Raw genomic sequence first — 22,103 nt, 5'->3', positions numbered from 1 at the left:
ACTCCATCATTGTACTGCTGTAGAGGCCAAAAAACATTCATTTTTATCTGCAATTATATCAGTAATAAAGCTAGGGAAAAAAAGTATCTTCATCTCTGTGGTTCTTATAAGACCTCTAGAAAGATAGAATGACATTTCAGAGAGTCCAGAGAAGCCCATCTAAAGAGAATGAAGAGGTGGCAGTTCTCCGTGAGGGAAGGCCAGAGTGAAAATGAGCTAAGCCAGGAACCAAAGTTCTGGATTTTAACTCTTATTGTGTCCCTAATTAACAGTGTAAACTGGTGCCAGTCGCTGGGCCTGAGTTTCCTCATCAGTAAAAGGAGAGGGTGGGACCAAGTGGTCCTTAAGGTGCCTTCTGGCTCTTTAAGTGTTCCAGGATTCAAGGTAAAGCCAACCCTTGAAAGAGAGGGCTTGCTTATTAAATCACCAGCAGACTGAGCAAAATAACCCATTCTGGGTATGCCAGAAAAACTCTGTGCAACATATTCTTTGAGCTTGCCAAGTTTCAGGATATGGAATTGAGGGATCTCTCCCTGAAACTCCAGAGAAGAGTGATTAGAACAAATCAGGGACACTTCACATGGTAATTTGATCATCTCTGTATTCTTTAGCATAAGAATGGACAGAAAAAGGATCTGAAAAAGTAGAGGCATCATGAAGGGCTACTGACATTGTTCCATGGTAGTTTTTTCCTGTGATAGTTTCCATGAGAATGATAGTTGTACCCTTTCCTAGTAGCCCCTTGGTTGCTCTGTCAGAGGTAGGGGACTGGACTGAAATGACTGTGGGTCAGATCCAATAATGCACTTCTTATATGCAGAGAGAGCACAAAGTTATAAATAACTTCCCATCACTACAATTACATTTGCTGAATTAGAACTGCAGTACACAACTCACAATACCAGTGCCATATGGATATATGACCTCCAGTTTTCTCACTCAGAAGACAAATGAGGCTGTTTTCCCATTATCATTTATTCAGAATGTAGCAGAGAACAGCATATGGATTTGGAAAACTGCTCATTAGAACTTGTTAACACAGTGCCTTGCTCCTTTTAAGCACATAATAATGTTGAGAGACTGAGTGAGAAGAACAAAGCTGAGGACGTTGCTTTCTCTAACATCCCAGGCAGTAGGAGCCCCTATCTGCTGACAGTTGGGGTCCACTGTATTACCGGGAGGGATACCAGGTCACCTGTCAGGGACCTGTCAGATGACTCTGTAATAGGCATTATTGGAAAGGCCACCTAATTAGCTATTTTGTTTTGACCTCTGCCTCTAGTTGGAAATGTAATAACCTAACTGAGGGGCATTATTCTTTTTTTTTTTTTTTTTTTTTTTTTATTAATGTTATGATGGATTACAAGCTTGTGAAATTCCAGTTGTACATTTTTGTTAGTCATGTTGTGGGTACACCACTTCCCCCTCCGTACCCTCCCCCCACCCCCCCTTTTCCCTGGTAACCACCGATCAGATCTCCTTCTCAATATACTAATTTCCACCTATGAGTGGAGTCATATAGAGTTCGCCTTTCTCTGACTGACTTATTTCGCTTAACATAATGCCCTCGAGGTCCATCCACATTGTTGTGAATGGGCCAATTTCGTCTTTTTTTATGGCTGAGTAGTATTCCATTGTGTATATATACCACATCTTCTTTATCCAATCATCAGTTTCTGGGCATGTAGGCTGGTTCCACGTCTTGGCTATTGTAAATAATGCTGCGATGAACATAGGGGTGCAACGGACTCTTGAGATATCTGATATCAGGTTCTTAGGATAGATACCCAGTAATGGGATGGCTGGGTCATAGGGTATTTCTATTTTTAACTTTTTGAGAAATCTCCATACTGTTTTCCATAGTGGCTGTACCAGTTTGCATTCCCACCAACAGTGTATGAGGGTTCCTCTTTCTCCACAACCTCTCCAACATTTGTCGTTCTTGGTTTTGGATGTTTTTGCCAATCTAACGGGGGTAAGGTGATATCTTAGTGTAGTTTTGATTTGCATTTCCCTGATGATTAGCGATAATGAACATCTTTTCATGTGTCTAGTGGCCATATTCATATCTTCTTTTGAGAAATGTCTGTTCATGTCCTCTGCCCATTTTTTGATCGGGTTGTTTGTTTTTTTGTTGTTAAGCAGTGTGAGTTCTTTGTATATTATGGAGATTAACCCTTTGTCGGATAAGTGGCTTGTAAATATTTTTTCCCAATTAGTGAGCTGTTTTTTTGTTTTAATTCTGTTTTCCCTTGCCTTGGAGAAGCTCTTTAGTCTGATGAAGTCCCATTTGTTTATTCTTTCTATTGTTTCCCTCAACTGAGGAGTTACAGTGTCCGAAAAGATTCTTTTGAAACTGATGTCAAAGAGTGTACTGCCTATATTCTCTTCCAAAAGACTTATTGTCTCAGGCCTAATCTTTAGGTCTTTGATCCATTTTGAGTTTATTTTGGTGTGTGGTGAAAAAGAATGGTCGATTTTCAATCTTTTGCATGTGGCTGTCCAGTTTTCCCAGCACCATTTGTTGAAGAGACTTTCTTTTCTCCATTGTAGGCCCTCTGCTCCTTTGTCAAAGATTAGCTGTCCATAGATGTGTGGTTTTATCTCTGGGCTTTCAATTCTGTTCCATTGATCTGTGGACCTGTTTTTGTACCAGTACCATGCTGTTTTGATCACTGTAGCTTTGTAGTATGTTTTGAAATCGGGGATTGTGATTCCGCCGGCTTTGTTTTTCTTGCTCAGGATTGCTTTAGCAATTCGTGGTCTTTTGTTCCCCCATATGAATTTTAGGATTGTTTGTTCAATTTCTGTGAAGAATGTTCTTGGGATTCTGATTGGGATAGCATTGAATCTGTATATTGCTTTAGGTAGTATGGACATTTTAACTATGTTTATTCTTCCAATCCATGTGCAAGGAATGTTTTTCCATCTCTTTATGTCATCGCCTATTTCTTTCAAGAAAGTCTTGTAGTTTTCATTGTATAGATCCTTCACTTCCTTGGTTAAGTTTATCCCAAGGTATTTTATTCTTTTCGTTGCGATTGTGAATGGGATAGAGTTCTTGAGTTCTTTTTCTGTTAGTTTATTGTTAGTGTATAGAAATGCTACTGATTTATGCACGTTAATTTTATACCCTGCTACTTTGCTGTAGTTGTTGATTATTTCTAATAGTTTTTCTGTGGATTCTTTGGGGTTTTCTATGTATAAGATCATGTCGTCTGCAAACAACGCGAGTTTTACTTCTTCGTTACCTATTTGGATTCCTTTTATTTTTTTTTCCTGCCGAATTGCTCTGGCCAGCACCTCCAGTACTATGTTGAATAGGAGTGGTGAAAGTGGGCACCCTTGTCTTGTTCCTGTCCTCAGAGGGATGGCTTTCAGCTTTTGTCCATTGAGTATGATGTTGGCTGTGGGTCTATCATATATGGCCTTTATTATGTTGAGGTACTTTCCTTCTATACCCATTTTACTGAGGGTTTTTATCATAAATGGGTGTTGGATCTTGTCGAATGCTTTCTCTGTGTCTATTGAGATGATCATGTGGTTTTTGTTTTTCATTTTGTTGATGTAGTGTATCACGTTGATTGACTTGCGGATGTTGAACCATCCCTGTGTCCCTGGTATAAATCCCACTTGATCATGGTGTATAATCTTTTTGATGTATTGCTGTAATCGGTTTGCCAAAATTTTGTTGAGGATTTTTGCATCTATGTTCATCAGTGATATCGGCCTGTAGTTCTCCTTCTTTGTGTTGTCCTTGTCAGGTTTGGGGATCAGAGTGATGTTGGCTTCATAGAATGTGTTAGGGAGTTCTCCATCTTTCTCAATTTTCTGGAACAGTTTGAGGAGAATAGGTATTAAGTCTTCTTTGAATGTTTGGTAGAATTCTCCAGAGAAGCCGTCTGGTCCTGGACTCTTGTTTTTGGGGAGGTTTTTGATTACCGTTTCTATTTCCTTACTTGTGATTGGTCTATTCAGATTCTCCATTTCTTCCTGATTCAGTTTGGGGAGATTGTAGGAGTCTAGGAATTTGTCCATTTCTTCCAAGTTGTTCAATTTGTTGGCATATAGTTTTTCATAGTATTCTCTTATGATCTCTTGTATTTCATTGGTATCTGTTGTGATTTCTCCTCTGTCATTCCTGATTTTATTAATTTGCGCTTTCTCTCTTCTTTTCTTGGTGAGTCTGGCTAGGGGTTTGTCAATTTTGTTAATTCTTTCGAAGAACCAACTCTTTGTTTCATTGATCCTTTCTATTGTCTTTTTTGTTTCAATATCGTTTATTTCTGCTCTTATTTTTATTATTTCCCTCCTTCTACTGACTCTGGGCTTTGTTTGTTCTTCTTTTTCTAGTTCCGTTAGGTGTCGTTTGAGGTTGCTTACGTGAGCTTTTTCTTGTTTAGTGAGGTGAGCCTGTATTGCGATGAATTTCCCTCTTAGGACTGCTTTTGCTGCATCCCAAATGATTTGGTATGTCGTGTTCTCATTTTCATTTGTCTCCAGATAATATTTGATTTCTTCTTTAATTTCTTCAATGATCCATTGTTTGTTGAGAAGCGTGTTGTTTAGTCTCCACATTTTTGCACCTTTCTCTGCTTTTTTCTTGTAGTTGATTTCTAGTTTAATAGCTTTATGATCAGAAAAGATGCTTGATATTATTTCAACTCTCTTGTATTTATTGATGTTTGCTTTGGTTCCCAAAATATGGTCAATCCTTGAGAATGTTCCATGTGCACTTGAGAAGAATGTGTAACCTGCTGTTTTTGGATGAAGTGTTCTATATATATCTATTAAGTCCATCTGGTCTAATTTTTCATTTAATTCTATTATTTCCTTGTTGATTTTCTGTCTGGATGTTCTGTCCATTGGTGTTAATGGTGTGTTGAGGTCCCCTACTATTATTGTATTGTTGTTGATGTCTTCTTTTAGTTCTATTAAGAGTTGCTTTACAAATTTTGGTGCTCCTGTGTTGGGTGCGTATATATTTATAAGTGTTATGTCTTCTTGGTGGAGAGTCCCTTTTATCATTATATACTGTCCCTCTTTATCTTTCTTTATCTGTTTTGCTTTGAAATCTACCTTGTCTGATATTAGTATAGCGACACCTGCTTTCTTTTGTTCATTATTAGCTTGGAGTATTGTTCTCCATCCCTTCACTCTGAGTCTGTGTTTGTCTTTGGGGCTGAGGTGTGTTTCCTGGAGGCAGCATATTGTTGGATCTTGTTCTTTGATCCATCCTGCCACTCTGTGTCTTTTGATTGGGGAGTTCAATCCATTTACATGTAGAGTGATTATTGAGACGTGGGGGCCTACCACTCCCATTTTGTGTCTTGTTTTCCGGTTTTCTTCAGTTTCCTTTGTTTCTCGTCCCATGGTTTAATCTGTTCTGATGTAGAGCTGCTACTCTCTGTTGTTGTCCTTCTACTTATCTCCTCTGCTCTTGGTTTTGTAGCCCCTTTCCTTTTTTGGATTTTTCAGGAATGAGGGTTTTCCTGAGGATTTCCTGAAGAGGAGGTTTTGTGGCAATGAACTCCCTTAATTTTTGTTTATCTGGGAAAGTTTTTATTTCTCCATCGTATTTGAAGGATATTTTCGCTGGGTAGAGAATTCTCGGCTGTAGATTTTTGTCCTTCAGATTTTTGAATATATCATCCACTCTCTTCTAGCCTGTAAAGTTTCTGCTGAGAAATCTGCTGATAGCCTGATGGGGGTTCCTTTGTAGGTTAGTTTCTTTTGCCTGGCTGTCCTTAATATTTTCTCCTTGTTGTTGACTTTTGCTAGCTTCACTACTATATGCCGTGGAGTTGGTCTTCTTGCATTGATAAAGTTTGGAGATCTATTGGCTTCTGTCACCTGAAGATCCATCTCCCTCACCAGATTTGGGAAGTTCTCAGCCATTATTTCTTTGAATAGGTTTTCTGCCCCTTTCTCCTTCTCTTCTCCCTCTGGTATACCTATAATCCTTACGTTGCATCTCCTAATTGTGTCTGATAATTCTTGGAGAGTTTCTTCATTTCTTTTAAGTCTTGCTTCTCTCTCCTCCTCTGCCTGCAACAATTCTATATTGCCATCTTCCAAATTGCTAATTCTTTCCTCCATATTATCGGCCCTACTGTTCAGAGCATCTAGATTTTTCTTAATCTCCTCTATTGTGTTCTTCATTTCCAATATTTCTGTTTGGTTCTTCTTTATCGTATCAAACTCTTTTGTGACATAGCTCCTGAACTCGTTGAGTTGTCGGTCAGAATTCTCTCTTAACTCATTGAGAATCTTAATGATGGCTGTTTTGAAGTCATCGTCATTTAGGTTATATATCTCATTTTCTTTGGGATTGTTTTCTGTGTATTTGTGCTTTCTTTCTGTTCTGGAGATTTAATGTATTTTTTCATATTGCTTGATGTTGTTGATTTGTGCCTCCGCATGGAGATAGAGTTTAGTTGCTCCTTTCACTTGTTTCAGCTGCTGCGGTGGGAGGAGCAGCTGTTTATATTTCACCAACCAGGAACCCTGTCCGTAGTTGCTAACTGGGCCTGGGCCCCTCTTCGTAGCCACAGTGGCCCTTTGGATTCCCTCCTCTGCCGTGGGGGCCGTCACAGGGGGGCTTCAGGCTGCAGGTGCCTACTGTTGCAGCCCACCTAAATGTGCTCTCTCCTTGGGGTCTGCAACGGTGTTATGGGCTTTTCCAACGGCCAGGGGTGGGATCACTTATATTTGTCGCTCCGTTGCTGTCGGCACCCACCAAATCTCACTTGTCCTCTATGGGTCGCAGGAGAGCTATTGATATCTTCTACAGTCTGTGGTTAGTGCACCTAGCTATGCTGCTTTTGCCCTGGGGTCTTCCAGCCTTGTGGCTGGCGGCTGGGTGCCTTCTACTGGTGCTGTGCAGTGGCTTTCCCTAAGGCTGCTGTGAGCCTGTAGGGTTTCCCCCTAGGCTACTAAGCTGGGTCTCTGGAACTCTCTCCAGCCCCAGTCCTCTCTGAGATCTCCGGCAATCCCTAGCCTCACGGGGTGGGCAACGGCAGCTGGGGGTCGCCCCACCCTCTGGGATTCTCTCTGGGCCTCTCCCGGAGCCGTGAATGTTCAGCGTGGCCCCTCTGCTAACGGCAGGCAGAGAGTTTTGTCTGCTGCCCAGGCGGAGCTCCGGTGCTTCCCCTCCGGGTCGCAGAACCAGCCTTTGAAAGTTCCCCCCGCCCCGGTCCTCTCCGATATCTCCGGCAATCCCTAGACCCACGGGGCGGGCAACGGCAGCTGGGGGTCGCCCCGCCCTCAGGGCTTCTCTCCGGGCCTCTGCCGGAGCCGTGAATGCTGGGCGTGGCCTGAGGGGCATTATTCTTTAAATTGTCAGCCGTGAATTTTCAACTGTTCAGCAGAAATGGTTAGTTACCATGGTGACTTGCCTGGTTCTTGCTGAACTCCTGTGCAGATTTATTGAAAAAGCTATCTTTGGAGGTCAGCATTTGGTTTGCCCTGAAAATCAGAAGAGGGAGTATCATGGGAATGGTAGAGAGAGGCAGAAATCTATGTTCACTGCAGGTCCTTGGCTGAGGACTGCACATGCACAGATCAAGACTCCATAAGGCCTAATAGAAAATGATTGCTATGGGACTGAGAGCAGAACAGAGATACCAGGGTGCTGCCCCATGCTAGGAGACGTTGGAGTTATGTTCCAGCCAAAGGTAGGTGGTTGAAACCCTCAAAAGGCCATATATTAGAAATATGGATGACACCCTAGGACTGAGCAGAAAATCAAAATAGATTCACCTTAATAAGAAATAAAAGCAAGCCTGACAGTTTCAAAAGGAACTTTCATAACAAAACTTAACGCCTTTAAAGGGAGACATCATAATCCAGACTCCCTACAAGGTTGAGTTCATCTGTAATGTCCAGCATATGATAAAAAATTACTAGACTTGCAAAGAAGCTGGAAATTGTGACCCATAATCAAGAAAAAAAAAAAAAGGCAGCCCAATAAAAATATATCCTGAGATGATCCAAATGTTGGAATTAGGAGATAAGCCAGAGGCATCTATTATATAAATGGCCTGGGACTTAAAGGAAAAGATGGTCTTAATGAATGAAACTGAGAGAGCCCAAGGGAGAGACTCAAGATAGGGCTAGAGAGGTGGTTGGGGGCCAGATCAGGCAAGGCCTTTTAGGTCTTAGGGAATTTGGGCTTTATCTTGGGGGCCATGGGAAACCGTTAAAGGATTCTAAGGCAAGGAATGACATGGTCAGATTTGTGTTTTTATAAATTTGCTGTGGGAAGGGCAAGTGTGGATGCAGAGACTATTGGAATAGTCCAGGCAGGCATAACTTAGACTTAAGTGGGATTAGTGGAGAGGAATGGGTAGGTTAGACAAATATTCAGATGGTGAAGTCTGTAGAATTTGGTAATATGTCGAATGAGGAGATGTATGAGATGGTGTCATAAAGAAAGACCTTGATTTGGACAGTAAATGAATAGTTCAGCTACCTACTGGGATAGGGAGTCCTGGAAGAGACATAGCCTGACCCTTTTGAGTTTGCAGTGGCCGTGAGACATTTGAGTAGAGATGTAAAATTATAGGTGCTTGGATAAATGGGTCCAGAACTTCAAAGATCAAGTGAGATAGGACATCTACTTTAAAGTCTGGTATGATAGAAATAGTCTTGAATTAGTGTAGAGGTCCTGCTATATTGATAAGGATGAGAAATTGAATCAATTATTAATGCTTTCAGCTGCAAGTAAGTGAAAACCCAAGTTATGATGGCTTAAACAAATGGGAGGTTACTTTTCCCACATAAGAAGTCCCAGTTGCTGGGACTGAACTGGGATAGGGCTCTGAGTTGGCATCTCAGTGGTTCTCTTGGCTTTTCCTTCCTGCTTGTCACCTCATGGTTGCTGCATGGCTGGTACAGCTCCAGATATCATCCTTCCGTTCATACAGAAAGAAGCAGAAGGAATAGTGCAAGTGACTGTTCCTTTTGTCTGGAAAAGCAAGAACTTTCCCAGAAACCCCAAGCAAAATTCCACTGCTGTTCTGTTAGCCCCAGTTGTGCCATGTGGCCACCTCTGGCTTCAAGGGAGGCTAGGAAAGCAAATTTGAGCTTTTCACCTTCCATAGTCAAGGTGGTTGGGGGAAGGGGGTGGGGAATGGGTGCTGGGATGGCCAGTGAGCTGTGCCACAGTTATCCTTAGAGCTTTGTGTTTGTGTCCGGCTTTGCAGCTCTGAGGGCTGCCTTTGGGAGGGACAGCTGGTGGTCTGCTCCGGAGCATGCCTGAGGAGGAGCCCTGCTTTCATTCACTTAACTTCCAAATTATAGAGACGATGCCTGATGTGAAAATCACAGGGAGGCCTGAAATATGAAAGTCCTTTATCAAGGCTGTTTGTGACGTATTTGTTTTTTCTCCCCTCGCTCCTCACCCAGTTCCTAGGATTGTTTGCTTTGTGAAACATTAAAAGTGGTTTCAGCCCCTTGTTCTGTGAAAAAGAAAACCTGCAGTAGGAGGATCTGAGGAACATGAATCACTCTTGGCAGAGCCGTGTGGGAGTATCTTGTGGGCAGCATGGCGAGGTGAGGGCAAGGGGAGGGGCTGCACTGGGGACGCACAGACAGAACGCAAAAGGGATTCAGCGTCTGATGGAAGGAACGCCGCGGTTCCTGACGGCAGGTGACAACTGGAAGGAGAGACAGAGAGACAGCTTCCCGTTTGAACTTTTCTAATAGATTTGTGGTTTCGATTTCTGCGGCTGCCTCGTTGCAGCCCTCAGCCACAGGGGCACTCTGTCCCTGCTCTTCTTTGGCGTTAAGATGGTGCTCAGTCAACCCCCAGGCCAAAGTGGTGGTTGTATTTTCTAAGTTCTCAGGAGTTACCCGGCAACTGCTGGACTGTGAGCAAAGTCTGTGTTCACCTTCCATTTCCTGCCTGCTTGCCCCTGATCTGATCAGTGCTCGGGCCTCTACTTACCCCATCTTATTTAACTCTCACCTTATCCTTTGAGGGTGGGTACTCTTGTTATTCCTATTTTACTGAAGAAGAAACTGAGGCTCACACTGGTAATAAGTAGCAGCACTAAGATTCAAATTCGAGTGCTTGAGCTCTTAACCAGCAGTCTATACTGCTTCTCAGGTAGTCTGAATTCACTCATTCTTTCCCCACATGTTATTGAGTGCCTGGCCAGACTGTGGGCTAGGTGCTAAGAATACAGATGAGAAAAGCTGAGGGCCCTGCTATTAAGGAGCTTGGAGGCTAGTGCAGGAGACAGTGGCAGACATGAGTGGTCACAGCCCAGTGGGATTGCAGTCACGCTGCAGGAGAGTGCAGGGGAGGTGAAGGGGAGGAGGCCCAGGTCTGCCCTATGGTCCCAGGAGGTATCACTGAAGAGGTGATGAAAGATAGGAAGCGCAGAATGTCATGCAGGAAACTTCACGCTTCATAAGTATTTCCAAGTAGAATTTCTGCTGATGAGAAGCAGCGGGGCAACAGTGAGCCCTTATGCAAGCCAGAGGCATGGGCGGTAACAAGCCCCCCATTGCCCTGCCTCGTTGTGCGTCTCCTCCCCTGATTTCACCTCTGAGCTTACGGGTAAAGTAGAGGTGCCTTCACCAGAACACACTGCTCTTGTTTGAGCCTGCAAAGAGTGAAAATATGGGGTTGGAGAGGCGAGATCAGGGACAGGAAGGGAGGTTTATGACAAGAGCTCTTTGGGGAGGTGGAGGAGGAGGCTGGAGCAGAAAGACAGCCACAGAGGAGCAGTGGTGCAAGGATCCAGTCCCCAGTAGGTGCCCCTGGGTGCTTAAGAGTCCCTGCATTGTGGAATGTGCACTCTTGGGCACCCTCATCTCAATCCTGAGGCCTTGAGTTACTTGTGAAAGCATGTTGGTGTCTCCTAGAAATTGGGCCTGTTGCCTGGCTTTTTGCTCCTACCCTCAGATCCTCTCTCAGCCCCAGAACAGAGGCTGGCTCACAGGTAGTACCAGGAAATGCCTCTCCGGAACAACAACCAAGTCAGCCCTGCGCGGTGCAGGAAGCTTTGCAAAGGGATTGGTGGGTGAGGTTTGACGGCTTGGCCCCATCCTGCTGCTGGCCCCCAAGAAAGACCCTTGGCCCCAGTGCCTCCTCCTGTGTTTGCATCCTGGGCCTTCACGTGGTAGCTGTGCACACCCACCCAAATTAGATGTTGGCTAAGGAGGCAAAGCTTCTGAGAACCAAGAGGAGCAAGTGAGAGACGTTTAACGAGCTGTCAGCTTCTCTGCAGGGCTGTTGGGATAAAAAGCTGTGAGGACACAGACCAGGACCAGATTTAATGATGAGAGTGCTTGGGTTTGCCTACTGTGAGGGTTTTCTCTGAAAAGCCCTGTGGCTTTAAAGCTGTCATTGCATTCGTCCCCACCATGCCCCACTGTGGTTAGTCAGGGCTGAGGGTGGCCTTGTCCTTCTCCCCTTTTAAAAATATGTTATTAGCTTCTGAGTGGTAGGAGTGGCAGACTCCATACAGGCTCTGGACCCTGGGATTGAGAGCAATGCCAGACATACCCTCAGAGGAACCAAGCGAGCCATATTCCTTCTGGAACTCTCCCCCACACCCCCCTGTCTCTTCTTTTGGAAACAAGGGACTGCTCCTGTCCCTGGGATCTAGTTTGACTCCTTGTCTCACAAGCTAATTAATTGTTAAATTCTCCTCCTTCTTACGTAATATTCTCTTACTTCTTTCTGTTCTCTATGTTCCCTGCCTCTACAGAATCTTTTCTCTCCTAAGCTATGAATTGATCTCAGTTCTCCGCCTTCTGTCCTATCCTCTCAGCCCTCCTCAGGGTGATTAACCATCCGCTGGTGCCAAGGGGCAGAGGTGGGAGTTGTTACAAGGAGGCCTTTCTGGAGGTGGGAGGGGGCAGCAGCAGAAGGAAAGTAGGCGACGTGAGGCTGACATTTCCCCGGCACTTCCCAGACCAGCCAGAGGCTGCCTGGAGTGGACCAGGAGACTTGTGTCCCCACCACTGCCACAGCCGAGGGAGCAGGCGCTTCATTGCCAGCTGGGGGTGAAGGCAACACTGCCGGGAGGAGGCAGCTGGCTGGCTCTGAGCAGGCCATAGAGGGGACTTCTGTCTGGAAAAGTTCACCAGAGTTGGTGCAGGGCTGGGTCCCAGCTCTGGATTTGGGAACCCATGGCGTTTCTAGATGATACAGGCAGTTAGATTTCCTTTCCCTAAATGCAGTGTCTTCCTGCCTGTCTCCGGGATGTCCCCCACCAATGCCTAATTGCATCTGTATGTGGCTATTAGGTCACTTCTCTATAACCGCCTTGTTTCCCTCACCCCTGAGTTCTTTCCCACCCTGCCATCCCTCCCGTCAGGGACTGAAGACAGCTGTGCCTGCGCACCCACTCCCGAGCGGGAGGATGAAAGTGAACTTGTGAAGGGAACGCACGGTCTCCAGGTCGGCACACACGTGCTGCAAACAGGAAGGTTTCCTTTGTCTTTTGTTTTTATTTTCAAGAAAAGAGGACTGACTGCAAAGGGAAAATGGGAGAAATAAATTAATAATATACTTCTTATGCTATATTGAAAAGAAAATAAATTGTCAATTTGATTGGGAAAGAATGAAGACAGAACTGAATATTGTGTCTTGCCCTTAAACCCTGAGTAGGCTTTCCAGGCTCCTGGCCAGGCCCTTTTGGAGCGTGAAGGCCTCCTTCCTTCTCGAGGCGTGAGCCTGGGCTCCCCGGGAGGAAGGAGATTTCTTAGCCCCTTGTAGGGGAGGCCCTGGGTGGGCTGGGGAGGGCTATGAGTATCACCATGAACCTCTTTAGCTTAGGGGGTCATTTGAATTTTAAAGCTGGAAGGAACTTGAGAGAACATTGCACAGCTTCCCCCACATTTGGCTGAGAGAGTTTCTCGTGCTTTTAAATCTCTGCCCTGATCTGAAAAACATAGAAGCAAACAAAAAAACCCCTCATGCTTGCCTTTACTGCTGCTTGAAATTACAAAATCAATATGATGTCTAAAAACGAATTAAAATAAAAGGGTAAGGTGTTGCTTTATTTTAAGTAACCCACACCCTGCCCTCCTCCTGCTCCTCAGGGGGCTGATTGCCAGCTGAGGTCTCCTTGAAAATGACTGACCCAGCCCATTCCTCATCTTATAACTGAGGCCCCCAAGCCCAGGAAAGCCAGCACCCAGCTTGGGTCTGCTCAGTCCCAGGCCTGTGTTCTTTTCACCTGCCCTTGAGCACTAGTTCTCAAGCAACCAAGCATTTCCAAGAACCACTTGCAGACGGCAGACAGTTGGCAGGTGTATGTTGCAGGAAGGCAGGGCATTAGCAAGTTAGGAAATGGAATAGGTCCAGGGAGAGGGCACAAATGGCCAGGTAATGGAAAGTACGGTAATTAGAGGTTTTCTAGTTGGAATTGTCTCGTTGGCCTCAGAGCTGGAGCAGTGTCAGGCTTTGCGTCATTCTTCTCTGCTCCAGCGCCCTGTCCTTACTCCAGGGCCTTCTGAGCCCAGCTGCCTGGAGAACAGTGAGACTGATCCAGTGGCTGCCACTGCATTAAGGAGGCAAACCGTCATTAACAGATACAGACATAGCCCGTTACATTGTTTTGTTGTTTTTCAAAAAAAGGATCCTCTTATGGAAAGGGAGAATTTTCCACAGTATCTTCTCATTTCTTTATATATTTTGCTTACTGTTCCAGCCTGGCTAATTCTGAGGGTCAGATTTGCTTAAAATAGAGATATGATCCCTCCTAGAGCTATATAAGTTGTGAACTCTGGTAAAATGCAAACTCTAGTATTTTAAAAAGAGCATATAAACAGTATGATCTTAACTGTGTAAAAAAAAAAGTGTACACAAGTACGCACACTCATACTATATTTTATCAGTTCTTACGCACGATATTTTAAATTTCATGCTCCACTAAGAAAGAAAAATGCTGTCAATCAAAGATACCATTGATTGTAAGACATGTCTTGGTTTCAGAGTTTGTGGGGAAATGTGCATCTTAGAATCAATGGAAGATGAGATGTAAGTAGGATGGAAGGATATAGAACAAAATATTAATAGTGATCTCCTTCAGTGCTTAAATTGATTGTGGGTAATTGTTATTTTTCTTCATCCTTTTCTCTCTTTTCCAAATTTTCCATAATGATAATTATCATTTTGATTATCATAAAACAGCCTGACAGCAGGGTTATGTCAGCATTTATTTACACATCTTCTTTAGACCTGAGTGTCTTGGAAAGGGATAGTCTTATGTTCTTGCAAGTTTTTAATTTATAGGCAGCTTTCCAACTCGAAGGTAATTGAGCAGAACGTCCCCTGGGACTGCTGTCCCCATTTTGTTTTTCTTGATTAGACCAATAAAAGCTTGAATCTTGCTGCCAAGACTCTTCTTTCCTGGAACAAAACCTCCTTTTCAGGCAAGGCCGGCCCAGTGCTGCAGATTGGGCTGAGTACCCAAGATGTAGCCATTTAATTACTCTTTCCCCTCCTGTGGGGAGCAGTTATGGCCTCTCTTTTGTCCTGTTGACCTAGGGGCACTGAGGTCACGAGGGTGGGCTCTGGGAATCAGAACCCATCTCATCAGACAGGTGACTCTGTCCTTTGGAGAGTTTGTCCTCTGGTATCTGCATTCTTAGGAGCGTGGTGGTGACATTTCAGAAACTGTAGTCACCATCTCTTGGATTAGTAGAATTAGAACCATTCTGCTGCTGAAAATGTGGATTACCTGGGTCAGAAGAGGAAGAAAAGACTGGTACTTGTGGCCTGAGTTAATATATGGATATGAATAAGAAGAGATCAGCCAAATTGGCTGCTACCACAGCGTCCTGCTTTCCTTCATCACATCCTCTCCCACAAAGCATGCACTGGGGCCGTCCCTGAAGCTTGTACTCGGAAACACTCCGTTTTTTCCAGGTGTTTGGGAGCTATTTAATAGCACTTGGTTTGTCATTCTCTTTCACATGGCTCTTGAGATGTGCATCTGATGTATGTGTGGGCTGTTTGGTGCATGGGCTGCTTGGTGCCTCTTTTCCTTTTGCCCCTGCAGTCCTGTGAATCCACACCTTGCTGGCAAGTCATACACCCTTAGCACGATGCCTTGCTCAGACCTGATTATTTCCTGTCTGAGTTAACAGCACCTTCACAAGAATCAAAACTCTTGGATAGCACAACCGTATTTGTAAATAAATGTTTTGCATTGAGATGGCACAACAAGTGGATTTTGCTAGAAATACACATCACATTTCAGAAGAGAGGGTCTGTCAGAGGGAGGTAAACATCATGTCAAATGAGCTTTTTAAATGTATAAATCTTCATGCATAACTTCATGCCAGAGTCAAAGCAGGAGTGGCAGACTAGGGTGTGAGAGAGTTTATTCCTCTAGAGTATTCTAGGGGGGACATTAGATTTTTTTAAACATCTTATGCTGTCAGGATTGATTTTCCTTTTTTACAACTCAAATATATGCTGTGTCTTTGGAGTGATTGCGTTGAAATGATTCCAAACACAAAAAGAATTAAAAAATCTTGGCAACAAGAATAAGTTTTAGAAAAAATATATACAAATTATAATTCAAAATAATTGCTAATCAAATCATACTTATTCAGAAGTAGGTTAAGTGTTAAGCTTTTAAAAAGTGTCCATTTTAATTAAATCTCATTAAATCTTGTCTCTTCCATTCTATCTCAAATCTATGTCCAGCTCTCAAGGTTTCTCAACTCTTTCTTTAGTAGCTAATAAATCCACTTGTTTTAAAAGGTCTGTATTTCTCAGTTTGCCTAAAGTTTTTTTTACCAAAGTCTTCTAAAATGTATCATGTTTCTAAAACCACTTCTAGAATCCTTATTTGTGGTCCTCTTGCACCTGTTCTTAATGCTTTAGCTCACATACTGTCCTCTCTTGGGAAGTTTCGATTTATTCCTGGCATTATTTCTGCTTCTTTGAAGAGAGAGTCAGATTAGCCATGTTATATCAAATCCTTTTTATCCCCAGCTTTTTAGTTTTAATCTTTCTCTTTCTTATTCCTGATTACATTTTGTATTACTAAAGCCTTTTTGACTGGCTGTTTGCTTCAGCCCATCTCCTAATGGCTCATGTTCTTAAACACCGACTCATGTTCAGACTCATTGATGGATAGTTCTGTTTCAACTTCTTAAAGCATCTTCATTCAGATGGAGTACCTATAAAGCAACAGTGACTGTCTTTTCAGATCTGTCCTACCCAAAATGATTACAAGGTCCCTTCATAAACCACAGTAGTTCTATATATGCTAAATAATAACCACAGGGAAACTTTACAATTTGACTTCAGATGAATATTAAATACAGTAATTATTTGTAAAAATTGAATGAGAAGCCCATTCACATTATTAATTTCTAGGTTTTGCATATGGAAGAATTTGTCTTTTGTTTAATTTACATAAAGATACCTGAAAACTAAACACAGTGGTCCCAGAACAATTAGAAGATCTGGATAATTCATTATTTGGGATCTGCTGTTGACTTGGTTGAGTTAGCCGTTTTTTCATTTATTAAATGGGGGAAGTTGAATAAATTAATGGTTTCCAAATTGTGCCCAAGTGTTTGGAGTTGATGGAGAGGGCTAAGAAGAGAAAACAGGACATCTCCTAGAATAATTTAGCTTTCAGCTCTTGTGTATTGGGTTCCCTCAGATTTCATTTGAAAGGGGGTTTTGTTAGCACTTTAAAAGAGTCTCAAAACCTACTATTTCCTCAGGTTTTAGGATTCTGTGAACCTGTAAGATTCCTGTAAATTGAGGTTTGCCAGGGTGGGGAAGGGAGGCACTGCCAACTGTTTACCAAAGGTAAGGACGTGAGATGAATACTGTCCTCTATCACTGTAATTGCAGTACCAGAAACAGGAGGAAGGATAAAATCTCAGCAAAACCCAAAACAAACAATAGAAACACCTCCTTGGATGGAAGGACTGTTGCACTGTAAATACTCACCACGTCGTTCCTGTCCTGGTGGAGACGTGCTGGGCCAGCCCAGGGATGCGGGAGAGGCTGTTGCAGCTGTCGGGCAGGTGCTCTCTAGAGCCTGGTCATCAGAAATCAGCCATGGATAATGAGTCCATTTTACAACATGGTCTAAAGAGGGCTTGCTGGGTTGTTCTCAAGGTGTTGATTTCATTTGGTTTGGTTTTTAAATTTATTTTGGTTTTTAAAAATATCCATAGATTGGTAAGGTTTTAAGCCAGCTGGTTCCCCCCCCCCATAATTAACATATCAAAACATTCACATTTCATTCTATTTGAATCTTTTATCCTCACTGAGATCTGAATATTTTAAGCAAAGTACCTCCACAAGAAGTACTCCAGCGTTGACAATTCAACCTAGAAGAAAAACACCACCAGAGGGCTTTATACTAGCAGCTCAGTAACGCAAGGGAAGGGGGGATGTAACCTGCTGTCAGAATTGGACGCTGTCAACTCCGAATTTTCTGTGGCAGGGAAGGGTAGAGTGAGAGATGGACCTCATCTTCACATCATTTAATGTGGGTTTTATCTGATGGAAAAGACATCAGATCCCATGAGACCACATGAAAGTTTGCCTGGGAGTTAAATGGAATCTTATTGATGATTGGAGAGAAAGAGCTGTGGGTCATTTTCAAAGTTTATAATACACTATTTACATGTTTTTTGGCATTAAGACCCCCTAAGTTGCTCCATAAATTGAAAAGCTTTCTATAATGCATAATTTTATCAGAATATTCATAGTTTATTAACATATTAATATAGTCAAGATTTTGCACTTTGGCTACAATGATATCATGAGAGTACAGTTTCAGCTAATACAGATGTACATCAGGATGTTTAAACTTTTTTAATCTATTGATATTAGTTAGGAAACTTGGTTGCAAACAACATAAAGTTACTCTGGTTAACTTAAGCCAAAAAGGAATTGATCAGAAGATCAGGTTACTCAGAGTTGGAGGGGAAGGCTAGAGACCCAGGCTTAGGCAGGAATCAGGAGAACAAGGACACAGCTAGGATCTTGCCCTAGGAATGGTCTGGGTAAGCCATTTGCTTCCATTGGTACCAGCATCTCCAGCCTCTCATTCGGGTGTGGCATTTAAACCAGTTGACCCTGTGCCTCTGGGTCACCCCTCAGTGTTCCAAGACTGCACTGAGCCTATGAGTGGTTACACAGTTTAGCTTCTACAGGGGAAGAGAGTCAGATGGGGAAAGTACCTCCTTTCAAGCTTCCATAGTTGGTGGTGCAATTCCCCCCAAGAAAGAAGAGACTTCAGGTGCTGAGCAACCTATACAATAGAAGCTGACTATGCCATTGGGGAGAAAAGTTATCAGGAAGGTGCATTGTAGTTAAATGAAGGCTAAGTAATGAACTAAGAGACGTGAGTTTGGGGCCTGGCTCCAGTTAGCTAAGTGGTGTTGGGCAGATGGCTAAACCTCTCACGGCCTCTGTGTCCTCATATAAAGAGAGGGAATTTTGATGACAACCTCAGCCCTGTGATTCTATAAGCAGAGTCCTCCTTCCAAGAATAAATTAAAAATATAAATAAGATAATAGAAGCAAGCAGATCTCTAATAAGTGCCTCTTCTAAGTTAGAGAATAATAAGCAAAAACTATCTGAGCTATGGATTTGGAAAAGCTGAATTTAACTACTGTTGCAAAGTAGTAATTGCATAGTAGCGTATAGAAATGAATGTGAACTGAGGAGTCAGATAACACCTTGCGTCAAGTGCTTTCTCAGTTCCACCCCATAGTTGTGGGGTGACTTAGGGAAAACTTCTTAGACTTGTTTCCTCATCTGCAAGGTGGAGATGCTACTACTTGACTTGTGCTGTTGTGAAGATTAAAGGAGGCAGCATCCATAACAGTGCCTGGCATGCAGGAAGTGTTCTACAGTAGGTGTGCCCTCCCTTCCTAGACGCTGGGTCTCTGGCTCTGCGGTACTGCTCTATGGTTCTCTTCCCTGAGCAGAGGGAAGTAAATGGGATTTAATGAGCATTTGCCCAGTATAAGGCACAATTCTAGGCTCCAGGCCTGGTGGGCTATAAAGAAAAACCAGAGTTTGCAGTTGAGTCTGAGAGATCACAGGCCAGCCTTTGCCTATGCCATCCTCTCTGGGAGCATTGTGGGATTAAGAGTTGTGACCTATGCAATACCAAACTTAGCAGTAAGTTTTTGTTTTGTTTTTACATTTTTATTGTAAAATTAAATGCAGGTAACCATATAAAATAAATATATAGGTTGTTGAATTCTTTTAAAGCAGTTGCTCTTATAGGTTAAGATATTGAATTTTGCCAGCACTCCAGAGCCTTCCATATGCCCCTTCCCATAATAAACTGCCTCCCTTGCCCCCAAAGTAGCCACTCTCCTGATTTTTAGAATAATTACTTCCTTACATTTGTCTATAGTTTTATCACCTAAACATGCCTCCCTAGACACTGTGGTTTATCCTTACCCTCGCTTTTTTTAATTTGATAATGGCTTTTAAGTGTCTTAACCTACAGATTTCCCTCTTCATCCCTTTCTTTTTCTTACAATTTACCTGTTGAAATACCTGGGCTGTTTGGCCCATGGAGTTTCCTGGGTTTTGCTGACTGAACCCTCATAGGACAGTCCACCATGTTCCTGTGTCCTCTGGATTTCCTGGCGCCTTTTATTACACCAAACACAATGTCTCCTATGTAGGAGCTCATTTTGTAATTTTGTACAAATTTTGTGGCCATTTTGTAATTGAAGTTGACAGGTAAATGGAAACTTTGGCACGTGATTCATTCATAATTAAGATCCCACCCCCCATTTTCCAATTTCCAAGCAGCTAATTTCTTTGAAAAAACTTACTTCTAGGAAATCCTTATTTTAAATGAAGTATGTACATTGCAATTCTTACCATCTGAGTCATTTTTCTCTCTTATGCATCTTTAAGAGAGTGTACTAAAGCTCAAATCCAAGAACTCCCATTAACCTCTGAGTCATGCTAAAATTAGTTGTTCAACTTTTCAAGTCTGTGCTGACAGTAACAGAAACTTCTTCGTGTTTCTAGTATTTGTTTTCCAGCATTCTTAAACTGTTATGTGCATATATAGCTCGGCAAATTCATGTTGCATTTATGTCAGCCAGGAAGGGAAAGTGTGCAGAAACTGTTGTTTATCTGAATGAGTTGGGAACAAGCTCTTTCGATCAAGTTAGTATTCTAGTTAGCTGAGTTTCATCTGTACCCTTTATGTATGTGGTTAGTTTCCAAAGAATTAGTATCCAACTACATATATGTAAACTACATCTGGAATATAATTTAACTTTTCTTTGGTGAGTCAAGATCTCATACTGACTACAGTCACCACCATGAGTGATTTGTAAACCCCTCAGAAGTCACATTTAAAAGTAAATCTGGTATCACCTTTTTTTTTTGCCTTTTGTAACTTTCTCTTAAAGTAGAAAGCTTGCAGACTTACAATCATGGGATTGAGCCATCTTGAGATCCCTTGAGGGAGGGAAAGAAAGGGACACCAGTGAAACTGAAAGACTGTCAAGGGGCCCACTGCTGGATGTCTGCTCTGGGAGGACGAGGCCACCTGTCCACAGTCAGCAGTGTGACCCCTGGAACAGGTCTACTGAAACCAGAGCCTTGACTGTTCCAGATTTTAGAGGCGGGCTTCCTCTTCATTACCAGCAGGGAAGAAGAGGTGGGAAAAGGGTTGTTCTATATGTTACCTTGGCAAGAGGCCTGGTTCTCATTTATTCACTTTTTTTACGTATTCAAAGTGGCTACTATATATCAGGAACTATAAGTGCTGAGTTTACAGTGGTGAAAAAAACTGAGCCTGATCCTTGCTCTCAGAGGATGAGCCAGACCATCAACAAGCAAGCAAGCGGATCTAAGAGGAGATGAACAATTCTAGATAGGGTGAAGAGCAAGGAGGAGAATGACAGGAGCCCCTGCTGTAGACCAGGGGGCAAGGGCAGGCCTCTCAGGTGGTGACATTTAGGCTGAGATTCGGCAGCTGCCATAGAGAAGCTGAGGAAATGGTGTTCCAAGGCAAGACCATAGCACGTGCCAAGGCCATGAGGCAGGCTTGGTATTTTTGAGAAACTGACAGCAAGCTGCTTTAGTTGAAGCTTAATGAACAATCACCTTTTCAAAAGTCGTTTTTCACCCAGGCAAATACAGACACATAATGGTCCTGTTGGGCAAGTGTATCTGTAACCATAAAGTATTTATATTTCCTATGGAAAGCCTTGTCACAGTCAAAAGAAACTGGAACATATGTGTGGCATTAGCACATGTAGATCTGCTCCTTATTTTACTTAAAACTGCAATCCTAGATTCCCTTGATCCTACCCTGGGAGGTTTGGCAAGCACACCCAGCAGAATATCATTTCATCAACATCATAAAGTGTTTTAAGCAAAAATCATGTTGAATTATCAAAACTTAAATTTTTTTGAATCTTTTTTACCAGCTATTTGGTTTTCATGGATCTCCTTTTCAAGTGACCAGGTAGACTTTAAAATACCTAAAGTTTCTATTTGTTTACATTTCCTCATAAAAAGCGTTTTCATCTTTCTTGAGTAACAGTCCAGAAATGGGAGAACCCTAGGATCACTTTGTTGACCATGACCTATGAACGCCAGCAGGGTCGTCGGGTCTCTGCGTTGAGGATTGTGCTGAGTGTCCTGTCGCCAGGTTCGCTGGTAGCAGAAAGGGAGAGGGCCTACCTTTGTTAAGCCTTAGTGTGATGCTCTGTTAAAGGGACAACTTGAAACCCCCACCAAGGCTTTCCAGTGCTCCCTTCTTCCAGTGTGCACACACGTCTGATTCTGTTTTAATGTAAGTGTAGTGCTGGTCCCTCATTCCTTTGCTCATTGCTCAAGATCGGCAGCCCTGCTGTGGGAAGGCTCACCCTGTTATTGACCAGGCGGTAGCCCCGTACCTTGCATTGCTGCGGCAGTTCATTGCACCTGACTGTCGGCAGCCGCTGTGGCGCTTGGACACCACACACGATACAATTTTCTCCTCTGTCAGTTTTCCTATCCTCACTGGCCCCCATCTCTCCGTTACCTCACTGCCCTACTTCTGCTCTCAAATTCTGCTACTTTTTCCTGGCTTGCTTTTCTTTTCAGAGCTTCTCTTTCCTC

General features: G+C 43.0%; 1 protein-coding gene across 3 annotated transcripts in view; it reads left to right on the top strand.

Annotated features, from left to right (window-relative positions):
• The window catches only part of LARS2 (leucyl-tRNA synthetase 2, mitochondrial), a 171,582-nt gene that overhangs the window by 80,560 nt on the left and 68,919 nt on the right, over positions 1 to 22,103 (top strand). The gene's annotated exons all lie outside the window — the stretch shown is intronic.

Source organism: Equus quagga, chromosome 1 (assembly GCF_021613505.1).
Source record: "Equus quagga isolate Etosha38 chromosome 1, UCLA_HA_Equagga_1.0, whole genome shotgun sequence".
NCBI lineage: Eukaryota > Metazoa > Chordata > Mammalia > Perissodactyla > Equidae > Equus > Equus quagga.
The sequence above is the reverse complement of the archived record's forward strand: the minus strand, read 5'-3'. Positions and strand labels throughout refer to the sequence as shown.